Source organism: Sciurus carolinensis, chromosome 8 (genome assembly GCF_902686445.1).
Source record: "Sciurus carolinensis chromosome 8, mSciCar1.2, whole genome shotgun sequence".
Classification (NCBI taxonomy): Eukaryota; Metazoa; Chordata; class Mammalia; order Rodentia; family Sciuridae; genus Sciurus; species Sciurus carolinensis.
Genome location: NC_062220.1, coordinates 9,099,283 through 9,124,191, shown reverse-complemented (window position 1 = coordinate 9,124,191; position 24,909 = coordinate 9,099,283). Strand labels below are relative to the sequence as shown.

Here is a 24,909-nt window from a genome sequence, read left to right as displayed (position 1 = left end):
TTCCAATAATGATGGGATTCCGGGGCAGCAGTAAGTGATCTGAAGGCCACAAAATCTGTGACAATGGAATGTCGGACATCGCGATGCAGGTGAGCTGCTCTTTCTAGCTATGACAAAGGCCCGTTGTCTCCATTTGAACATGGCTTGGGGACAGACCAGGGAATCTGGTGGTTGAGGGGAGGGTGTCAGGACCTGGGATGCCAGAGTCTCTGATGAGTCTTCATGCACCTGTCAGCCTATTTGAGACTTTCCTGTAACAGGCCAGGAGAAGGCCAGGAGGCAGGCTACTGACCACGGGGGTGGCCAGGACCATGACAGTCTCAAGGTTTTAGCCTGAGCACCACCTGTGTTCATTTCTTCAAGGAAACAATAGCTTTCTTTCAGTTTCCCACCAATTTGCAGTTTGAGACTTTCTCACTCTGTTTCTACAAACATAAAGCCCTAGAGATCTTCACCATCTGGTAATCAGACCCCTTTTGGATCCACTAATCAAAAAGTGTGTGACAATATGAACATTGTGTTTTCTTGGAAATTACTTTTGCTATTTGAATATACTTTGGAGTATATCACAACCATGATTTAGTACATATTCAATTTTGTTATTGGACACTGGGAAGTCCTCTGGGTCCGTGTTACAGTCCCTCCACTCCCTGCCTCCAACCTTCCTTCTAGAAACTCACATTGTAGATATTTGCTCCTGTGATATTTGTTAGAACTTATGGCATGAAGGTTCCAAAACAATTTCTCCAGCCTCAAAATTATATTTTTAGTTTGCCTTATATTAACTCTTAATTATGGCAACCAATTATTTTTAAATATAAATATGAAATATTGAGTTAAATATTAATTCCATTAGAAATATTTCATTTTTGTCTTTAATAATTGCCAAATATTGCTGGATACTCAGGCAATGCTGTGTAAATTAACATTTTAATTGATAATAGAAATAAATTAGTCTTTTTTATTGCCAATGGGATTTTTAAAAATCCATTAAGTTTAAAAGAAACTTATTTGTAATTACAGAATGTACTTTTATAAATTTTCTTCTTTGGTGGTTAAAGATATGTTCCCACAGAAACTTTTAGAACCAAGCGTTACTGTTTTAGTGTTACAGATCTGTGCTATTTTTGGCACAGATGGTGCAAGAATGTAAACAGGTTTTGACCGTGTCTGAGTCTGAACTTTCACTCTGTTAAATATGGGTCATACAGTATCACAGGGAAATTACGAGGGTCAAAGGAGATGATGAAAATAATATTAATTTGTAGAATTATAAAAATTTCTAAAACATAGAGCACTTCAGTCTCTGCCTCTGTGGCTTCTACATTTTTTGCAAGCCCATATGTAAGTGAGGGCCCAACAGCTGTCCTCTTTCTGTACCTGCTTCACTTAACATGATTCCCTTTGAGTTTATCCATATTGTCACAAAGGACAGGATTTCCTCCTTCTTTTAGAGCTGGGTTGTGTTCCATGTGTATATGCCACGCTTTCTTTATCCACTCATTCACTGTGAATGCCAGGTTGGTTTCAAACCTTGGTTGCTGTGAATACAGCTGCAATGACCAGGTGTTTCATTGCCTTTGGATGTAAGCTCAGCAGTGAGGTTGCTGGATCATCTGGATCACAGGGTGGGTTTGTTGTTGTTGTTTTTAAAGATTAATCTTAACATGTAGTAATCAATCCCGTGTATAAATGGTGGTTAACATAAATTCCTTCAGTCCCCATTTTGATAAGACATCTAGGTGACACCTGGTCAGGTTTTTGTACTGACTAAATTTACTTAAATTAATAAAAATAATACAATGTGATGGGTGAGTAATAAGGCATAATAAAATAAACATTTACCAATATTTTTAAATAATTGGCTAAGGTATATATGATTGTAAATGTTTGTGTTAAATAAAGCATTTCTGAAAAGTTCTGACATCCATCATCTGGTTTGACTCAGTTAATGCTGAATTCATCTGAAAGGGACACCATTTCCCATCTCATCTTTTTCCATTCTTTCTATTTCTATTCTTTTTTTATTTAACTTTCTTCATTTTTATGTAAGTAAAATTTTCCATTTAATTCATCAAAGGGCACTCCTAATCAGTTGAAATGAACCTTTGTAACTATATTTAAAATTTAAAATCTTTACACAAGTTCCCTCATTTTTTGTAGGATCCCATTTAGAAAACTGCGAATTGGAAATCATATTGCTCTTCCTTTTGTTTTTATTTTATAGTTCAGAAACGTCCATATTTAATTCCAGTGTAACGGAGCTTCTTAGAAACACTATCAAATGCACATACGTAGACAGGAGTATTGAGAATGACCTGTAATCTGTTTATCTCTGTTTATTTATATTCCTGAGCCCTGGCAATGAACGGCAGAATCACTTCTAAATTTTCTTGGGGAGAGTGATCTCAGCACTATTTTAAGCATTACGATTCTTGTAGATGTATTATATTTACTAAAAAATACTATTTTCTCATGCGTTAACCTTTTTAAAATAAAATTACTCAAACCTTGTATCAAGTTCAGAGAATGTAAATCTCTATGTATCTTTTTAAGCACTAAATATTACAGGTTTGAGGAAATTAAAGAATACATCTGTTCAGTTACAAAGTCTATCATCATGCAACCCTACAGGAAGCATGCTCAAGACTAACTTCCATGTTGGGCAGAAGAAACTGGAGGAAGGTCATTGAACCAGCTCTTCATAGCTGTATAGTCTACACCATTCATTAATAATGAGGAAAAAAAAATGTATCCACTTCTCTTTTTTTTTTGGAAAATACTTTTTAGAAGTCCTCCTGCTAATTTGCTATATTTTGAAATCATTCTTTTAATAAATTCCAATAGTGAGGCTGAAGTATTTATATTACCGAAATAAAAGGTAGAGTCATACAGCACATTGTTTTCAAGAGAATAACAGAATTATACTAACCCTCTGTTTAGCACATTGGTTTCTTTTAAATTTTTATTTGATTTGCAGACCTGTCCCAGTATTAAAGTTTCAATCATTACTTTCTCTTCTATAGTAAACTACAAATTGTCTTAGATTGAAAATTAATTCTATATTTTGCGAAATCTTTTTATGACTATGGCACCAAATTAGGTTTGTTACTTCTGAACCTTGGATTTTTAAGTTGTATTTCTTTTCTGCTGTAAACTTTGTAGTTTGTCATTTATCTGTTTGTAATCTTTCCACTTTTACTTGGGTTTAGCTCTCCATTTTCCGTATCACTAATTGGAATAGTTTTAGTGTTAATGAAAGCGGCGCACATTGGGTAAAGAATGGGCATAATTTAATCATGTTCATATTTATTGTTAGAGATGTTTTATTATTCAGAAACTATGAGCCATTTATCTCCTAAAGGCATTCTAAAAACAAGTATGATGACAGATATAAAGGCGCTTTGAACGTCACAAATTATTCATTTTAATCTGGTTTTCTCCTGGAATTTTCTGAAAGGTGCAAGAGTCTGTGCTACTGTGTTAGCTAGCCATGGTAACCCTAACCACCTAGCAGCTGAGAAAAGCATGAAAACATTCAAACTGTCACAGTGGATGAGGACAAATAAAGGCACGCTTTACTGTCTCGTATCTAAATTAAAATAGAGAGGCATCCCCAGAATCTATTTTTAATTTAAGTCCAAATTCCACCCTAGATATTCTAATTCCAGTCCTCATTAATGTTCTGCAAACCTCCCAGAAGCAGGCAGTGGCTAGCAGCTAGAGAAAGGGATTAATCATAAAGCAGTATTATCTTCAAGCGGCTCCCAGTCTAGTAAAGCCTAATTAAGATTTATAATTAGAAAGTTAAATCATACAGCCAATCTCAGACTTGGAAGGGCCTTTTCTGTCATCCAGTCCAACCACTCCATGAGGCAGATGGCCAGTCTGGACCGCATTTCCCATTATGTGTCTTTCCAGAGCTGTTCATTGGTGTAGTTAGCCAACTTGTTCAATAAGAATCTTTTTTACTAGACAAAGTTCGGTAAGTTGTTAAAAGTGTTATATAGTGAAGAAGGAGGTGCGGGCACTATTCTCCTCCCTGGTTTTCTCAGCCGGAGGCCCTGTGCAGAGCCATCAATAGGGTCACTGCTCCCATACCACAGGTTAGTCCCGTGGACAGGCCGGGGTGTCTGAATGAAGTCCCACCTGAGCTGCAGAGTAAGCGTGGTTACCTCTGCCTCACAGAATTGCTGCTGCCTGGGTGGAAGGTGGTACCCAATGAAGTAGTGGTGACTGATTTTTATTCCCATATAAAGCCAATCGGAAAATAAACAATCTGCGGTTAATTAGTAGTGAGTTCTATCTTCTATGCATTAAGGAGAATCTGTGAATCTTTTTCTAAAAATCCATCCCAGGAAGGCACCGCTTGCAAGAAATGAAAATAAGATATTTTATTACCCATTAAATAATTATTGGTGACTGAATGTTGGGAGTCAGCATTACGCCTGAGTCAGGCCCAGGGGATCTTCTGCTCTCACAGCGCCTACATTCTTCACCTCAGAGACTAATATGGGCTGCTCAAAGATGCTTAGGAATTTCCTCTCTGCCTGTTTGTCACTGGAGTGAGGGGGCGAGGGTGTACCTGGAGAGATGGGATCAGTCCTAATGCACATTAAAGATGCCTTAACGCAGAGCAGTAGAATTCAGCTCAGGTGCACGGGCTATAACTGCATTTTGGAAAGGAAAGACGGGAACAGGGTCATTTTAGGATAGTTCCTTCCAGGGGAAGGAGATGGGAAGGGGAAACCCCCGCTGCAGTCAGTGCTGACATCTGAATTCCAGGGTGAGTGGGCGCCCGAGGCCATGGGTGAACTGCTAGGCCGCGTGACCTGCTCTTACATGGTCTTGCTCTGTGTGTCAGATGTCATGCTTTACGGTCTTTCTAAAGACACAGGTCTTGTTGTTCTGTGTTTCGTGTAGATCATCTCCTTTGTGGCGAACTTTTAAGGTACTGTCTCCTTTTTAAAGGTGAAGACTCTGAGGCTTTGAGAGGCCAGGAAAGGGTTTGAGGGTGACTCAGGTAGGGTCCACGCCTTACCCTGCAGTCCCACAGTCCCTACCTTCAGCCATCCCCCTCTCTCTCCCCATCCTGACCCTTTGTAGAGTGAAGAGCCAAGTGCAGACCCTGTTCTGGTTAGAGGGGAAACTGCAGAGAGAGCTATGTGAAGGGGAACCGAGGGGAAGACTTCAGATACGATAACGTTTTAACTGAGCATCCGAAGACAATAGAAGATGGCAAAGACCTTTCACCCTCTGGGAATCATCTGTGGAGAAACAAGGAGAGAAAGAAGCACAGGAGGCTGTGAGACCCGTGGGTGGATGGGTAGGGCTGGAGCAGGGGAGTGAGGCTGCCGAGGCTGGAGACCGAGCTTGGTTCAGGCAGGGCAGGCACTGGGTCTTACTCTCCTGGGGACCGTCCTGTGGTTCTTAAGCTTTAGCATCACTGGACTCACTTGGCTGATTTGTGAAACCACAGAATGCTGTGCCCAGCCTCCATTTCTGAATCAGTGGGCCTGCGTGCAGCCTAGAATGTGCATTTCTCACCCATGCCCAGGCGAAAACATACTTTGAGGCCCAGTGCTGTAGGGCCAGGAAATGAAGAGACCTGCTTCCTGCTTCCAGGAGGTCAGTGCTGGTGGGGCTTCGTGGGAGGGACTCAGGGGGAAGAGAGGCCTCGGGGAGAACAAGGTAGTTGCCGCGGCAACCCAGGTAGGTCTGAAGTGGGGCAGGGGAGAGGAGCGTCCAAAGTCTCCTGATAGACATTAAAGGGATGACTGTTATCCTAGATTCCGGAGGCGGAGGCAGGATGATCCCAAGTCTGAGGCCAGCCTCGGCAACTTATCAAGCCCTGTCTCAAAACAAAAAGGGCTGGGCCACAGCCCACTGGTAGAGAATCCCTGGGTTCAATCCCCAGAACAGGAAAAATAAAAATAGATAGGAAAATAAAACTGCATCCACTGGAGGCACAAGAGTAGAGAGAAGCCCAGGTCCCAGGAGTGAAGAGTGGAACCCCGGAAGAAGCAGATGTTGGTTCCCTTCGTAGGGAACAGGGCGGTGGAGAAAGGAGGCAAAGAAGTCGCTCTTAGAGGAGATTCATGCTATGCAAGCATCTCTCCATTAAAGGCAATAGAGTTTAGCAAAACAACATGGGTTTTGGAATCGCGCAGCTGTGTTCCATAGTGAGTTGCTGGCCCCCTAGGTAACTGTATTTGTCTGTGAAAGAGCTAATTTCCTAGTTCTTAATGAGAAGCCTCTTTCCAGAGGTGCAGGCTCCCCAAGCATGGAGACTGCGTAAGGGACTTCATCATTGCCACCCAAAGACCTGGAGGAGAATTAAAATCCAGGTTAGTTAGACTTTCTCAACACTCCACGTCGAGCTGAGGGAGGGGTGTAGACAGACTCTTTCTACCATCTGAGGGGTCCCTACATCCTGTGAGTCACAAGAACACTGGTCACTGAGCAGAGCTACATTCTTCTGCCACTGTGGTGTTGCTCATTCCCCCCTGTGCAACTGGATAGGTTTAGTCTGGAACTTTCCTAAGTCTGGTCTGGCAAATGGGCTTGGTGCCCTGAGACACCTAAGGTAGTCAGATTTCAGAGCATGAACCCAACATACTTTTTGATGGCCATGTTATAATGAGGTACACATTATATAACATCTTACGCCTGTTCAACTTACTAGGTCTTTATTTGGGTGCATCAACCTGTTTTGTTATCTGTTGACAATTTTTGACTGTTTTAGTACTTGTGATCAAAGAATAACAATTCTGTTACAGATATTTTTCTGTAAGATCATAATGGGTATCAAGTGGACATGATACCTATACTGCACTGCTAATAAGGATCAAATAAGGAAATATCTATAGTCAATTTGCTTCGCACATAGTACTTCCTAAATAGAACATGAATATTATTTTCTTTTCCTACCCCACCCCTCTTGTGTTGAAAAAGGACTGAAGAAGTGAAATATAAATTAAAATAATTTATTTTGGGAAATCTTTTTTCAATTTTTTTAAATTTTTACAGACTGCATTTTGATTCACTGTACACAAATGGGGTACATCATTTCGTTTCTATGGTTGTGCACAATATAGATTCATACCATTCATGTAATCATACATGTACATGGGGTAATGATGTCTGTCTCATTCCACTATTTTTCATACCCCCACCTCCTCCTCCCTCTCATTTCCCTCTATATAATCTAAAGTTCCTCCATTCTTCTCTCACCCCACACCCCTTACCTCCATTCTATATCATCATCCACTTATCAGGGAAAACATTCGGCCTTTGGTTTTTTGAGATTGGTTTTTATTTCACTTAGCATGATAGTCTCCAGTTCCATCCATTTATTTGCAAATGTCATAATATTATTATTCTTTATGGCTGAATAATATTCCATTGTGTATATATACCACAGTTTCTTTATCCGTTCATCTGTTGAAGGGCATCTAGTTTGGTTCCACAATCTAGCTATTGTGAATTGGAAATCTTGATGTCACTCTTCAAATTCAATCTTAAAAAAGGTAATTGATGTTCACAAAAAATAAGGTTGAAATTATGCACAAATGCTATCCTAAAGGGTAAACTGGAGATGGAAAAGGCTTGGTGATGAGGACAGTGAACCCAGCTGCGGTCGACTAAGGGAATCACTCATCATGTCTGCCTCCCCCCCTAAGCCTTGGTTGGCATTCCTGGTGTAGAAGTAGATGGAGTGTGGAATGGATAAGGACCTTTTCTCAGGCCCAGCAAGGGCAAGAGAAGGCCTGACAGACAGGGGACCTGGAGTCCTGGTAAGTGCTTCATTTCAGTGTATGCCGCGTTGCACTGGTTGGGTCAGGAGAGATCAGTGGGGCGACCAGGAGGGCTTGAGGGACCACGGTGCACAGGATGTCAAAAAGTTGTGGTGAAAGACATCCTGGTGGGAAGCTCCAACTACAGATCTCAGAAGTGTTGCCGTCTCTGATGTTACTTCGTTGTTCCTCTAAATGAGAAAGCTTTGGCCATATAAACAGGCTCCCAAGCAAAGAATACGAAGGTCTTTGGAAATTGAAACAATCAAGGAAAATGCTGACCTGAAGAGGGTTGCCTCAGTGTCAAGGAGGCCTACTCCTCCTCGCCTGGGCTCGTGGTGGAGCTGATGGGGCCTAGTCTCATTCAGTTAGGATGAAGCCAAATTTCCCAAGGAGGTTGTGAAGGAGCTGGACCTTAGGACAGGCTCCACGAGGCAAGGGCTCAGGGCCTTACAGGGCAGTGCTGGCAGGCAGGGCCAAGGAAGGGCTGGCGACAGAATTTAGCAGAAAGTCAACAGATCTGCAGCTGGTTGAGAAGTTTGCAGTTTGACAAGGAAGATATTTTTCTACAATTTATAAGGTGCTTCATGTACATACATCATTTTTTGTGGTAAGAAATAGGAAGGACATAATATTGACAGAAGAGGGAGAGCTATGAAATTGACTAGTCCCAGTTGGCAACAAGTGTGATGGGGTGAACTATCCTCCCTTATCCCTGAGAGAACGCACTGGATCCAGCATCTGTAAGTGTGAGCTATGGGATAGCAGAAAGTCTGGGACAAGTGTGAGTTTTTATTTTGTTTTCAATTGTTCCTGAGAATAGAAAGCAAAGAGAAAGAAGAATTAGTTCAGGGTGTGCAGGTATCTCCACGGTGGGGGGGGGGAAGTCCACGGAACTGACCTGCAGTTATCTAGTCCTGATGGCAGCAAAACCCAACTGTGGCGTGTTCTGGCCTTTGCCAGGGGAGCGGAGAGGACACTTGGTGTGAGGGATGCCAGGTAAGGAAAAAGACGAGTCATAATTTCAGAGATCATTCATTTTGAAATGTAAATATAACTTTTTTAGGGGATAGCATCACAAAAATTACCTGAAGCTTTGTCTGGCTGTGAAAGCAGTCCGGATAACCCCACAATGATTAATTACCGCTACCACTCTGTAACCCTCGAGCGACCTCATTTGTGCAATGTTCTCCACGCTTCTGGGAGAAACAAAGAACACTTGACAATCTGCGAGCCTCTTCTGCTCTCTTTCATTTTACTATTACATTGAATGTGTCATCTCCTACAGATGCTATAGGTGAAATTTTTTTCTCCAAACAAAGCAAGCAAATAAATAAAAATTGAAAAGCCTGAAGAAAAAAGTTTTATACTTGGCATTCTTAGATAATGATACCTGATGTTTTGATTTTCTGCACAGATGCAAATAATCAGATAACAAAAACAAAACCCACAAATGTGTTTTGACTTCTTTTCATATTATGTATCTAGGGCAGAGAACATAACAGTCCTCACTATTTTCTAACATATTTGGAAATAGCACAGAAAATTCCATGAATATCAAATGCAAGGTGGCATGCATTGAACCTGTAATACTGATCATGTAAGTGTTCAAACAAGGGTAACACTGTATCCTTCAAAAGTCTGCAGAGTACAACAGAATTGGACAGTGCTAGACAACTAAATGTTGACAATTTACACTGACACAAATATAATGTTTATAATTAAAACAGAACCATGCACATAGCTTAGTTAGAAATGTGTGCACAGCTGTATGTGTACCTTTAGTAACATCAGCTGATAGTTTTTGAAAACGTTTGATTAATCACTTTGAGAAATACTTTACAAAACTCAAAAAAAAAAAAGAACTTTAAATTACTCCATGACTTCTAAATCTTTGCTCACAAATATCTGAAAAGTAATTTGTGTCTCCAAAATGTGTTCAGTCCATTGCGAGATGTGTCAACTAGCATACACAGCTATGCGGAACTCTTCCAAAGACCTAGAAATAAGAACATTTTCATTATGATCAGTCAGTTTCCAAAAACAAAAAGAGGAGATAGTTTTCCTAACCATGGTATAAAACACAAGAATCAGTACTTATGCGATTTACTGTTTTTCATTTAAGTGGTCTGGAATAAGTTCTTCGGAAGCTTGTATGCCAATATCAAAATTTGCTTACTTGAACTGACAAAACAAGAATATCTTCAAAGTTGCATTTAATCTTGTGCTACTAGAACCATGTTGCAAGATGAGAGTTTCTCTGGACACAGGGTGTATTGCAATATTCTGACTATGAGAATGTCAGAGTAGGAATTTTTTTTTTTTTTTTCAATTGTCCTTTGGGTCATTATCACACATCATCTGCATATAATTTCCATAGCAGTGAGCAGGAAATGTGACATTAGCATCACACTTGTATTGGCTTGAGGGCTGGCGATACCAATATGTATGCTAGTCATGACAATTCCTAAAGAAAAAAATTAATTATAATCATTTTGCATAAATCACCATAAGCAATGAGGTACCCATCATCTTGTCAGTTGGTCTGCAGCTTCAGTTGGCTGACAAACTGGAGAGCTTAGGAAGCCTTAAACTTTGTTGCTGTTAGCCAGATTAAACTCACTGTCACATGGTACTCACATGAAGTGCTTTGTGAAGGGGATAGGAAAAAGGTTAACTGAACCCATCTCAGAAGACAGAGAAATGATTGTGATGAGACACTTGAGCTGAAGATCCTCAGTTTCCTGGGATAAGCCCATTCTAGTGTTGAAAGGACTAAATTCAAATGATAAGAGAAAGAAGCAGGACTCCCATGTGGAGGATTTAAGACACACATCTCAGATGTGAAAGAGAATCAGATGTACCGTGACTCACTCTGAACATTCTACACTGGAAAGCCAGGGTAGAAGAGGCCCAGGGAGTGGCCAGGTCCCCGGGATTCATCTACTAGTGTCTTTCATCCCTTGGAGTTTATGAACAGGAAACCAAGGTCTGCAGAAGGTGTCTAGCCCAAGACGACACAGTAGTAAGTGACCAGCTCCAAACCCCTATTGGAGTGCATTTCCATTACTGACACATTAATTTCAATTCAGGGAATAAACTAAAGACTGATTTCCATAAAATTTGCATAAAAATTAAAGTTAAATACCACCTTTACTAGAAAATCAAGACCAAATCCTGAAGTCAAAGTAAACAGCCTGTGGAAAGGCTGAGCTTGTGGATTTGACAGGCATAGCTCATGAACCTGGTGACCTCTGCTTGGAGGGCATGGGAAGGGAGCAGAGGGGCCATGTTCCTGGGAGCCAGGGTTGTATTGCAAAGAGTCGGTCGTGTCCTAGGTCTCCAGAAGTCCTGCTGTTGATCTGACACCCTGGAGGTTTTGTCTGGTCTGCTCTACAGAAGACGTTTATAGATAAGAGAGTGAAAAATACTGTTTCTGGAGGCAAAAGAACAATCCAGTTAACTCTAGGTGTTCTATCTCTTCTTTATTTCATTTTGCATTTTTGCCTTTAGACTTCTGGGTAGTCCCCCAAAACCTCCTTGTCTCCAAACCCTTTTAGGAAAATTTTCTAAACCATACGAATTTCTTCATCTACACACGGCTATGGGTTAATTTTTTTTTTTTTTTTTTTTTAACAAATCATGAACACAATAACAAGACATGGGCAATCCAAAACAAAGCTGAGTTTGACCTCACAAGATAAAGTTTTCTCCTGTTGGAAGATTAGGTTGAAACGAAGGAGTGCCACAGCTGGGGAGGGGCTATTTTGTTGGAATTATAAAAAAAGATTATAATATACCAATACTTCATAAGTATATATAATCAATATATATTGATATATTATGAATCAATAATTTAAAGTGACCCACAGTTTCTAAGGGGTCATTCAAGTAAATAAATATATAATTTGAAGAAAATAGAAGTAAATAGTACTTGATCTCAACTACCTTCTCAACAATGGCCAAAGCACAAAAAGTCAGCCGCATTCTCCCCAGTTACCGCTTTCCCAAATGCCCTGAAACATTCTGCTTTTTATCTTCTGGTAAAACCCCAGCTCAGCTTCCTTCTCTCACAGGTCTGTTTCAGTCTCCCAGGAAGAGAGGGTCCTGACTCTTTTTTGCAAGATCACTCCCTCTCTTTGTGTCTTTTATCCCTGAAATCATTGAAATCTTGCTCAAGAATTATATCCTCTTTCTCCCAAAAGTTCCACTCCCATTGTCTTAGTTCATTTTTGTTGCTGTAACAAAATACCTGAGGCTGGGTACTTTGTAAAGAAGAGTTCTATTTGGCTCACATTTTCAAAGGCTTAAAGTTCACGACTGGGGAGCCCCATTTTTTCAGCCTTTTATGAGGGCTCTCCTTGGCTGCATTACAACATGGCGGGTGGCATGAGGGAAGACTGGGCAAGAGGGGTATCACATGGTGAGACAAGGGGCCAGAGAATCGGGGGCCAGGCTTGCTCTTTTATAGCAATTCACTCTCAGGAGAACTATGCCAGTCTGCTGAGGATAGCATTCATGACTTCCGAGGTCAAGCTCTCCATGACCAGGGTGCCCTGTGGCTCAGAGGCAATGCTTCTTCATCACCACTGTATTAGGGACCAAGTCTCCACCACATAGACCCTACGGGGACCGCTATGTCCTGCACTAGCATCCCTCTGCCTGGCTTCTGATTCAGTTGTGCTCAGTATTTTCCCCTCAACAGCAGAGTATCACCTGGGAACTTGTTAGAAACACAGTCTCTGACCCCTCTCGACATGCATCAGAAACTCCAGGATGGAGCCAGGAGTCTGTGTCAACTGACCCTCCTGAACCTAACACTCTCCTAATGCCATCTTTTAAAAAGGTGACACCCAGGGCCAGGACTTCTTTCCCCTACTTTGCTCTTCCCTGGAGTATACAGTGCCTCTGAGTATTGTCCTCCTTCCCTTCTCCAATCACATTTATTTTTCAACTCACTGGTTATAATCAGTACCATTTTACATTTTGAGCAATTACACATTTGGCTTGATCTTAGTGCTGCAGATAATTACCAGGCTATCTGAAGTTGGGCATGTCGTTGTGATTTATGGGTTGCTGGATTCTTCCCTCTAGCTCTGTTTGGCTGTAGTGGATTCAACCTACTGGTCAGACCTGGGACTCGTCCAGGGAAGGATTATTTAGTTAACATGGTTGCAGGTTCTCAATCCGTCAGTCTTTCATCAGACATCTTAGAACAGTACTGACGGGTGGCAGCAGCTAGAGTCAGATCGTGCTCTGGGCCCCTTTAAAATGGGGCAATGCTAATAAACATAATAATTATTATTCTGATTTCTCACACTATTCAGGGTTATTCATGTGCTTTTCTTTTTTCTTCTCTAAAATCTTACAAAAATATAATGAAGTATGGTCAATGCCCATTTTTAGATGAGAAAATGAAAGTTTGCACCATTGAGAAACTGAAAGCTGGTCAGTAGGCGGGACTTGCAGTCACAGGCTGGCGAGCCTGTGGGGCAGACTACTAATGCTACCTGCTGGGGAGAGTTGTTCTGTGTCTTCATCTATCCATGCACTTTTAGTTTATTCAAAAATATTTGTTACGATCCTGAATTCTGGGATACACAGGTGTAGAGTCTGGGAACACAGAGAAGGCATCTCCAAGGACTAACATTCTAGTAGGGTGTCAAAAAATGAGACCATTTCTTTTTTCTTTATTTTTTTCCTTATTTTTTTATTTGTTCTAATTTGTCATACAGTAGAATGCACTGTGATACATCCTATATAGATGGAGGATGATTTCTCATTCTGCTTGTACATGATATAGAATCCCACCAGTCGTACAGTTACGTCTGCACACAGGGTAATAAAGTCTGATTCATTCTACTGTCCTTCCTACCCCCAACATGAAACCATCTTTATCCATTTTTAAAAGGCCCATGAGCACTGAGATATAGCATGAGTTGCACTGGACACTGCTCCTGTGTCGGGAAGCTCCTACACCCCTTTCCTATGGGCACCGCCATTGAAGCATGATAGAGAACCAAGAGTCATCTAGGAGATGGGCCCAATGAGGGATGTGGGAAAGCACGTACCAGGCAAAAAGAAGAGCTGTGCCCGGGGGCAGGAGGATGAAGAAGTGGGCAGAAGCGAGACCCCACGCCCTGCTATGGAACTGGAGTCTGTCTAGTAGGTGGGCACAGCGGGAGGAGACTGGGAATGATTTTAAGAAAAAGAATGAGATTTCAAAAGATCACCATCTACGTGTGGAGAATGGAGTTGAGAAGCAGAAGGAATGAATACTGAGAACCACACAGTTTTTTGCAGTTTTAAAAAGAGAGCCACTGTCTGCATTCTAAATGCCCTGAACTGAATTGTGTCCCTCCCGCCCCAAATTCACGTGGAGAGATGGTAGAATGTGTCAATCCCCGTACTGCAGAATGTGACTGCCTTTTTAATATATTTTTTTATTTTTAAATTTTATTTGTTCTAATTAGTTGTACCTTTTGGAAGTTAGAGGTTTTGAAGAGGTGATTCAAGTTAAAATGAGGTCCTATGACTGGGCCCTAATCCAGTGCAACTAAAGTCCTTATGAAAAGAGAATAGGATCCTATTGCCTCCACCTTTCCTGTTCATTTTCTCCAACTTTTGCACATGAAAGAAAGCATTCAACCTTTGATTTTTTTCAGTCTGGCTTATTTCACTCAGTGTGATGGTCTACAGTCCTATCCATTTACCAGCACATGCTATATGCCATATTTTCATTCTTTTTATGGCTGAGTAATACTCCATTGTGTATATAGACCACATTTTCTTTATTCATTTATCTGTTGATGAGCACCTGGTTTCAAAATTTGGCTATTGTGAATTGTGGTGTGATATATTTCATATGCCTATATCACTATAGTATGAAGTTTTTATGAAAATATGAGGGTGATCTGTGGAATAAAGGAAGGGAATTAAGGGGGAGGGAGGAGGGACTGGGAAAAGTGAGAAACTGTGGAATGAAATTGACCAAATTATGCCATATACATATATGAATATTCCATAGTAAATTCCACCTTTATGTATGTCTATAAAGCACCAAGTTTAAAAATCTATAAATAAATAGAACGAAGACCAGAATAGAGGATAGGGGGAGGGGGAGGGAGAGAGGAAGCGCTGGGAACTGAAATGGAGCAAATTATATTCCATGCATGTATGAGTGTGTCAAAACAAATCCAAATGTTGTGTGTAACTATAACACACTAATAAACACATTTTTAAAATGAGATTAGGAAGCAGACCCACACAGAGGGAAGACCTTGTGAGGACACAGGAAGACAGCCAGAGAGAACTAAGGAAAACCAACACCTGAATCCTGGATCTCAGACTTCTCTCCTCAAGAACTGGGAGAAAATAAACCCTTGGTTCAAGCCATCCTGGTGTGGGACTTTGGGGAGGGCAGCCCAGCAAACTAACATACTGAGGATGATAAGTCTCTCCTATTTTAAATGATGGCTACCAATTCAAATTCCAATTCCAATGGCTATTTTATGTGCTGGGGAACTTGTTTTATAGATGGTACTGGGCTTGTGTAGCCACTGTGTAATGAATTTCTGGACGTGAGATGTCAGGAATGGTAGTTCCAGGATTTTTTTTTTTTTGATGCTATAATAAGACTAATATAAAAGCAAAACAAAACAAAAAAACAAAGACATCTCACCTTTGCCCAGACTTGCCTGGAGGGAGAATTAGTATGATCTAAAGCATCGGAAGCCCAAGGAGGAAGGAATCCTGTATTAAACTCAACATAATCTTCAGTTTAAATCTCCTGTTGAGTGGAGCACAAATGTGCACCCTACCTGAGCGCAGAAGAATCCCACGCCTCTTAAGCACTCCTGACAGCCTTTCATGCCCACTTGAGAACCAGTCATCTGGAAACGGCCGTCCCTACAGCTACCAGCAAATGCAACTTCCTCTGTCACTTTCCTGAAGTATCACAATTTACGAAAGGGAACAAGCCTGAAAGAGCAAATACTGAATGACCCAAAGAATACCCACTTGAAAGCAGGCTGGAAAATGCCCGGATGAGGCTCCAGGGTCTGCGGAGCAGAAAGCACCAGGCTGACCCATCCTGTGGTTGCAGGTGACTCCTCAGGAATGTCCTTACTGCTTCTGGGAAGGAGAAATGGGAGCGAAATCAGATGAATTATTAATACTAACGACAGGGAGAGTTCCTGTCTCTGGAGAACAAGAGGGAAGAAATGGCCAAAGAAGTCTACAGTTTATCCTCATCTCTGCTGCTACTGGCAAACCAAAGGAAAGCTGTCCTCAGAAGGTTCACAATATCCAACAACTATAGGGGGTGGAAAATTTTGATGTTTTTGTGTACGAGTTTTGATCACCTGTTTCAACAAGCATCATGTTTAAGGCAATTAAAACTTTTCAATACTGCCATACTTATTTCTAAACTAGCTTTATTAAAATATTTCTCTTAAGTTGAAGTAATTCAGTATTTTTTCAGTTATTTTTGATTTTTGATTTTCTTTAAAATTGCCAAAAAGATTGAGCTCTAAACTTTAAAATTTTGCTGAATAATTTTTTTATGTTAGATGACTCAGCAAAAGCTATGTCAGAAACTGAGAAAGTGTTGTATGCCTAAATATTTTAAAACTATTTTTTAAAAAAATACTTCTTTAAAAATTTATGACTTCTTAAAACATATCAAAACTTCAGTGTTTTAAAACCTATTTTAAAATGCATTTTATAATTAACCTTACTATTAAATCATCCATCTATTTTAACCCTACTCATAAAATAGATAATAGTGTTTTTACACCAAGGAAATGCTATCAGTAAAGGTTGGCTAACCAGAATACAGCATAATAAAATTATAGAACCTTTTATTAAACTAATTTTTATCAACAATTTTGGTGACAAAAGATAAATTGTAATTTGTGGATTTTGCCATTTCTGCTGCTGTGAACTGAGTCAGATTCTATCCAGCTCTGTATACTTTATACATTTATCCACATAATTGTAGATAAATTTGTGATATGTATAATTAGTTAAGAGCCTAGAATCATCCTGAGTCATGTAGAGTCCTAAAAGTTTGTTCCAATGACTTCAATTCAAGAAGAAACCACCATAACACTTTTGTAAGATGTATAGGTTTAAATGAAGAAACAAACAGGTTATTCTGGATAACCAACATGAGCCAGAATTTAGCCAGAGAGATCAATAGCCTGGAATATTGTATTCTGGCTAACTAATCAAGGTTTAGCATTATGCCATAAGACAAGGGCAAGCACAGCTTTTCCTCATAGTGTAAGGACTATTAATCTCTATAATTAAGAGTATTAAAATTCCACAGCACCAAGTCCCACGAAAATAAATTCAAGTCAAGAGTAGACATTAAGAAATGCAAAACTTTCATTTTGAGGTAATACACTATGAAGGCTAATAGTATACTATGTTTCCAACTCATTTAGTAATTATTCTAACACATAACAATATCCTGCTGACTTCTAAATGGATTATTTTTATATTATGTACATTTTCCTCAATTAAGGTCTTTCCTAAGTTTGAATTGATTTTTTTTTCAAGATGGTGAGCATGTGTGTTTGTGTGTTTGATTGCTAGCTAAATGTGTTCCTCAGAGCCTGTGGACGGATATTAAGATTCTTTAGAGAAATGAAGTTTGTCACAATTACTTGGGCACGCTTCATTGAGGGAAGCAAAGGATTAGAAAGAAATGTCTGGGAAAGCCTGCATACTCTTGAGAAGTTAGAAAAGTAATTCCAAATGCTCTTGTTTTTTTGTTTGTTCTTTTTTTTTTTCAATCTTATGTTTCATCATCTCAAAATATGTGGAATTAGTTACAGATTGCTATCTAATTTTTATTTTACAGTAAGGGATTTGTATGAGAATTAATATAAAGAATGCCAACAGGGCTGGTTTATGTGGAGAGTCAGTCATCTCCAACCCTGATTCAAAGGGACAGACATGGTAGGATTGAGACCAGACAGCAGGCCAGGTCCTAGGAAGAATCGGGAAGTGACTGGTTTTTAGAGCCACCAGCCTCTCCCTTTCTTTATCCATCTCAATTCTTCTCTGTCACAACCAGCAGGCAAACCCTGGGGTCCAGCAAGGGGCAAAGGGAGATTGGAAAATAAAGATTGACAGACACAGATCTTGAAGATTAGCCTGGGATCAGGTGAAGCCTGCTCTCTGATACAGATGCAGGTCTGAAGAATTACGCCAGCAATCTTTATTTATATATGTCTCATTATCAGGTTAAAGACTATGCAGCATTATTCTCTGTATTCAGGAAAGTTACAGAAACCAGGACATCCTATGGAGCTTTTCCATAGTTGCAATCCGCGGTTGCAAAGTGCAATGTTAGGAGTTCTGTGTAGCTCTCAAAAAAGTCCATTGTTAAAAGTTCCTATAAGGCAGCAGGAACCAGAGAAGCGGAGCTGGTGAAACATTGTGGTTGCCTAGCATAAGAGTTCCTTTCTTCCCGGGAGCTGTGTGCCTCAGATCAAGGTCAGAACTGATAGGGCTCTTGCACAGAGCCTCTTCGTGCAGGGCATTGCCATGGTAGCTAAGCATCCTGTGCCCTTGCACAGAAACATTCCCAGGAACCGGGCATGCCACAAACTGAGGGCATCAGAGACCCCCGATGTCAGTCACTGCTCTCCCATCCTGCATCACCACACTCAACACTTCTCTTTTCTTCCCTGCTAACTAACACCTTGAGTACTCTTTTACCATCTGCCTGTCCTCTTCTGTTCCCTTCAGTGACCACTAGTTATTAAGAAGAGAGAATAGAACAGTATTTCTAGGAGAGCATCTTAAAACCTGGGTTTAGCAGAGCAGGGTCAGGGACTGTGCTGGCTGAAATTTACAAGTTGTGGGTTAGGCCCCAGGTTCCACGGACGCTGGCAGAAGACAAGTATTCTGGGTCAGAGACAAAGGATGGTTTACTACTCCCAGCAGTTGCAGCAGATAGTGTCAGCCTTTGCACAGTCCCTGAGCCCTGATTTCCAGTCTAGACACACAGAAGGGTTCAGTCCAGTAGAGAAGCCCCAGGCTTATTTATAAAAAATTCTTATGTCCAGCCTAGGAAACCCCAATCTTCTGTAAATACTACCACCAAGCCTGGCCAGCATATGCTACAGAGGGGACTTTACCTCTGTTACTCCACGTGGGCAGATGCCATGATTTTTATCTTCCAAGGCTGCGCAAAATGCAAACATCCTTGAAAGCAAATCTAAAGTGGTCCTTATGTCCACCCACAGGACAGGCAGAAAAGCCACCGAAGCTTGGAGAATTCTCTCCCAGCAGGATATGAATCCTTGGGTGTGGGGTTAAAACCAGACATGCTTTTAAAAATGATGAAATTTCACATTTCTGTGGGGAGGGAATAGAATCTTAGTTGTGAGTTTTTTGGGGGGTGGAATAGAATATAAAACATGAAGCCCCAAAAAAGTGGATGGCTGATATGTACATAACTGAAGTATTCTCCAGTGAAGTTTATAGTGCTTTCATATTTATATATTTTAGAAAAATGAAGATGGACTAAAAAGGTAGAAAAACATTGACTGAAATCCTTGTTTCATTCAGGGAAGGCTAAAGCCCCATGAGGTGACATGATTTCAGGCATCAGCCTGGGTGTGGGCCAGGGTGCTGGGAGCCCAAGGCCTTTCCACAGCAGTGATGCTGAGAAAGTGGGGCTCCCTGGGTAGCTAACACATCTCCTGATGAGGCGCACAGTGGTGGGTTTGCTCACCTGCCTCGTAGGAGGTACTAGACAGCTTCTTTGGGTTCCTTGAGGAACCTTTAGTCTTTATTATGCACATTCTCTGTGTAGAATAGAAATAAAAGTAGCTCCATATCAGATGCCATTTCTGTTTGTTTCGATATTTGGAGGCATCAAAGTCTTACTGTGCAACAGAACGAGGATGATGGTAAGAGAAACTTCATTTTTAACTCTCACGTGCTGATCCTTCCTATCCTGATGGTCAGGCACCATCTTTGGGGTTCTGTGATCATGCTGACTTAAGGATGTGAATGACAGACACCTCCTTCCGTGCATGTCGAGGCGAGAGGAAGTCTTCCCCAATGCACAGGAACACACCAGGGAAAGCAGACTGCGGTACCTCTAGGAACCCTCAACGGCATGTCACTGGGAATGAATTAGAGGATGAATCAGAATGTCACCAACCCTGATGGGACAAGATAGGGGAAAGAAGTCAGTGTAGAACAAACTTGGATTCTCTCTAGTGTTCAGCAAGATATAAATATGGCATTATTTTTGTCTTATCTGCGTTTCAGTGTTTAGAGAGATGGTGAAATCCAACATGGGACATGGAAGCAATGCATTAAGAAGGAAGAAATCCAATCAAATATTTTCTTGTTCTAAAACCCAGAAAATAGAGTAACAGAACAGTAAGAAACAATAAACTTGCACAATGAAACAATAACTTACACAATAAAACTTATACAATAAAACAAATGAGTTATGTATATGGAGTGCTACCATTTTTGCACTTATAAGCTAATTTATAACTATAAATAGTTGAATCATTAAAAGAAGAAAGATGAAAATAAATGGGTATTTTATAATGTGGGGTAAGAAAATTCACAAGACAGTGAGCGAGAGAAATAGTAAAAATAAAGGCCAAAATCAATGGATTAAAAGAAAAACAAAATTAGTACTCACAAAAAGGAATCTCAGAAACTATAAAATAGTCCAACATCCAACTATTCTGATTTGGGATAAATAGGTAAAGATAATGTAATCTGAAACAGTAAGAATAAGAAAGAGACACCATTTAAAGCACAGACAATGAAAATAAATAAGAATACTTGTATGATCCTGAAAAATGAACCTGAAGAGAATGAAATGAATTGCTTTAAGGGATTATGGATTGTCAGACTAAAGATGCATCTATAAGAAACTAGGCTATAAGCCTAGATATTTGTGGGGTCTGAGATTGCAGAGCTCAACTGTACATGAAACAAGTGGAATTCATAGAAGGAGCAAGTGAACACAAAATCAATTTTGTAAAAATATATCTTAAAGTTTTTAAAAAGCTAGGAATCAGTGTTTCTCATTTGGGGTTTGCCGGCCCTTGGGGTTGGTGACTTACAGCCATCATTCAGATGAAGTCATATCTATTGGTCCATTAATTGTAACAAATGCACCATACTACTGGGAGCACTGGGTGCAAAGTATGTGTAAATCTCCAACTGTTCTAAAGTCAAGGACTCATTTATTAAAACATGGAAAATGTTAGGACTGAGAAATACAAAAAGCTTTCACAATTGATAGAAATCATCAAAGTAAGAAAATATCATTGATCTCTCCACTATGAAACAAATGCATGGATAAGTTGCCATGCTTGAACGTAAAGCTTGTCAACAACGTTGCATAGAGACAGGAGTGAAGGGGAGACAGTTTTACCTGCTGTAGCGATCATGAAGCTACTCCACGTGTTCTGGCAAGAGACTTCCAGAAGATTACCTATGCCTTTTATTGTGTCAAAGATTTACACATTGTACCCTCTCATTTTTTGCAATATATCCCGTAAAACAGTCATTCGAACAAGCAGAGGTTAGAATAGGTGACTTGACTTATGACTAATTTACTTGGGATTCAACAGGAGGACTAGGAACCCCTCTAGGTTTTCCAAATTGAATGAAATACAGTACAGAGAATGAGGCTTACAAAGTCATTGGAACCTGTGGGGAGGAAAGATAAGAGAAATTTGCTGCTCATTTCAGTAAAGCGGAAACTGGGGGAATTGCAGAGAACAGCTGCTGGGTAACCTCTGCCCGCAGGGAGGCAGCGGGCAGATACCTCTGCAGCCCAGTCCACCACCTGATGATCCCTCAAGGGACATGACTGGGACTGAAGTGTGCCAAGGATTTCAGATTTTTTCCAACCTCCGGTGTTTTTGATTTTAGAATATGTTCATATATGTAATAAGCTATTGTGGGGCAGACACACATCAAAACAGGGAATTCTTATGCTTTAGACATACCTTATGCACATAGTCCGAAGGTAATTTTACACAATATTTTGAATAACTTTGTGTGTGAAGCTAAGTTTCAGGTTGTGGAATTTTCCACTTGTGGAAGACGCCAGTACTTCATAGTGGAGAGCCATGTGCTACATTTTAAGAGTCTTACAAGGGGATTGTATGCAGCCAATAAATATATTTCACAATTCATTAGAAATCATGCATCATCACGTTTTAAGGAAATAAGAAAAAATTCATCACATTAGTTAAATGGAAACTGCAAGTTATAAAAAAGTAGAGTATAGTCCCAATTTATCATATTGCATGGTTCTGTACAGGTCCAGCTTTATGGTGGAACTAAAGTTTTTCTAAACACAAACATAGTCCTAAAATTTTATTTTTAAAACAAGACTGAAAAAAAATGAGGTTCTGTTAAAGTAATATGTGGAAACCCTGGAAAACAATAGCTCTTTAAGATTTTTTTGCTTACTGTAACATCAGGAATTTAAAATAATACATTATCCAGAAATACTATCCTATATTCTAGTTATACTTACTTTTAAAATAAATACTGTAGTTTAAAAGCCAAACAAAAAATTTTAAGACTGGGTTTTTGAATAACCAAGGAACTGAAGATCCCATTAACTTCATTAAAAAAAAAATCAAATCAAAAATGTTTTCTTACTATCCATAACAACAGAAGAATAAAGTTGCTTTTAACGAAACAGTTCTTTAAAAGTCTGTCCTTCAAGCAGCACCACCTGTTGCCTGGGCCTTCCTGGAGGTGGGTGACACTGGCTATCTGGTAGAACAAACCTTTGCAAGCAATCCATGATTAAAAGCCAACAACCACACAAAAATTATTTGAGTATATTACTCTCCTCTGCAGAGGGATTAAGTTGTATCTTTAGTTGATGCCTGATAAAGTATTTTATTGGAATGGAGTTCTTTGGCCCAGGGACCCTCTCTGGAGTCCACAGAGGGACAGACATCCCTGGGAGCATCTTCCAGGTCTCTGTCCCTGGGAACATTCCTCAATTATTCTGTGTTCCATTTTTCCTGCTTTGCCTAAACTATCTTTAATTGTCCTATTTCATTTCAGCTTCCTATTTAGACAGAATTCCATTCTTTATTTTCATAGTAGTTTTTGTTCAAAATAAGATTGAAGAGAAATTTCTGTTTTCTCTGATTTCAACTTCAATAAGAGAGTTTAAAGGTCAAGAAAGAATATTTAAGCAGAGAAGTTTGGGGAAATAGAAAATCTCTAAGCAAAGATCAAAAGTCTAGTAGGGAAGGTCATGTAGAAATTACTGAGACAGTTCTACTTGCGGCCCCCTGGGATTGTCAGAAAGGCCTATATTAACAAAGATGGAATAAGGGATTAAACAGTAAAGAGGCTGCTATGGTTTGATGTCCATGTGTTGGAATCCCTGTCCCCAGGGCAACAGGGCTGACAGATGAGGTCTTTAAGGGGTGATCATGTTGCAAACAGATCAAGGTTGTTATTCCAGGAGTGGGTTTGCTGTGAACTTCAGGTTGGCTTCCTCTTGTGTGCCTGCACCCCTTACACACACACACACACACACACACACACACACTCTCTCTCTCTCTCTCTCTCTCTCTCTCTCTCTCTCTCTCTCTCTCTCTGCTACACTCTTCCCCTCTGTCTTCCATGGGATGACTTAGCAAGAAGGCCCTCACCAGGGGCAGCTCCTGGATCTTGCTGGATCAAGTTTCCAGACTGTCAGAAATAAATCTCTATTTCTTATAAATTATCCCATCTCAGATATTCTGTTATAGTTGCACAAGAATGGATTAGCACAAAGGTCATATGAACCCTGGGCTTGGACTTAAAAGCCACAAATCCATCCATCTTGTAATAGACACACACACATATACACATACACACACACACACATTTAGAAATGTTCCTAATATATGCAAATATGTGGATAATGAAGGTATAATGAATGTAATTCTACAAATTCTACAACAGAGTATGTGGAGTCTCATTATAAAAATATTATGAGGATTTGAAAAATAATGGGCATATTCATGCTAATAAATAGCTCAAATTAGTCACATTAAGGAAAACAATGAACTATTTAACCTATCAAACTATTATTTAAAAGCTTCTCCTAATGGATTAATCTCATACTACATTGCATAGTACTATCCAAAGAATGGTGATTTAATTACTAAATTAAAAATTTCCCCCTTATGTACAAGTCATATGTATAATCCACTCCTTGAGTGATGTAATAAATTCTATGAAGGGCATGTATGAAGTAAATACAAGTTATTTGATTTTCCTTGTGTTTAAAGTTCTCACTTTGCATTAAAAACAAATATAATGAATTAAAAAGATTGCATAGTTTAAATATTAACAGTTCTAAAATAGACAAATGGAATGTGAATACTAAAACCTGCAGCTCAGCAAACTGGATTCTCAACTTCCAGGTGCGTTTTTTAGATGAAGTTATCAGGCTGTTAACTAAACTCCCTAAGATACTTAGAATTTTATAAAATAAGTATTAGATTTCTACAGAAAAACAGAATGAAGAGGATTGATACAAATATATACATATAGGTATTATATGTATATAGTATATGTACAGTATATGTGTATATACATATAAATATGTGCATATGTGTGTATGTGTATGATTCATGTACATATGTGTGGGTGTATATACATTGTGTATATGTGTATACACACACACACATGCACACATATACAAATGGAGATTTATTATAGGAATGGGCTCATCCCACAACTTACTCTCCACAAACTGGAAAATCAGGAAAGCCCCTGATGTGATTCAGTCCAAGTCTGAAGGCCTGAGAGCGGGGGAGCTGCTATTCACTATATCTGAGGGCAGGAGAAGGTGGATGTCCAGCTCAGACAGAAGCAAATCCATGCCGTATCACTGTGTTCTGCTCAGGTCCATCATGGCCTGGATGACGTCTGCCCACACTGGTGAGGGCTGAGCCTCTTTACTGTCTATTCAAATGCTAATCTCTTCATAGAGGATCCCAGAAATAATGGTTCCGAGCTTTCTGGTACCCCTAACACAGACACACACACACGCACACACCCCTTCCTCTCTCACAGGGATCAGTGA

The 24,909-nt window shown here is 39.9% G+C and overlaps 1 protein-coding gene and 1 long non-coding RNA gene across 3 annotated transcripts in view; one reads left to right on the top strand and one right to left on the bottom strand.

The window, feature by feature from the left end:
• Positions 1–24,909, top strand: part of Cntnap2 (contactin associated protein 2) — a 1,961,892-nt gene that overhangs the window by 915,847 nt on the left and 1,021,136 nt on the right. The window lies entirely within an intron of this gene.
• LOC124990928 (uncharacterized) lies at positions 9,675–19,667 on the bottom strand. The gene is made up of 3 exons (XR_007109840.1): positions 19,549–19,667; positions 15,816–15,929; positions 9,675–9,795 (listed from the first exon to the last, which is right to left on the bottom strand). It is a non-coding gene; the product is annotated as an uncharacterized LOC124990928 (long non-coding RNA).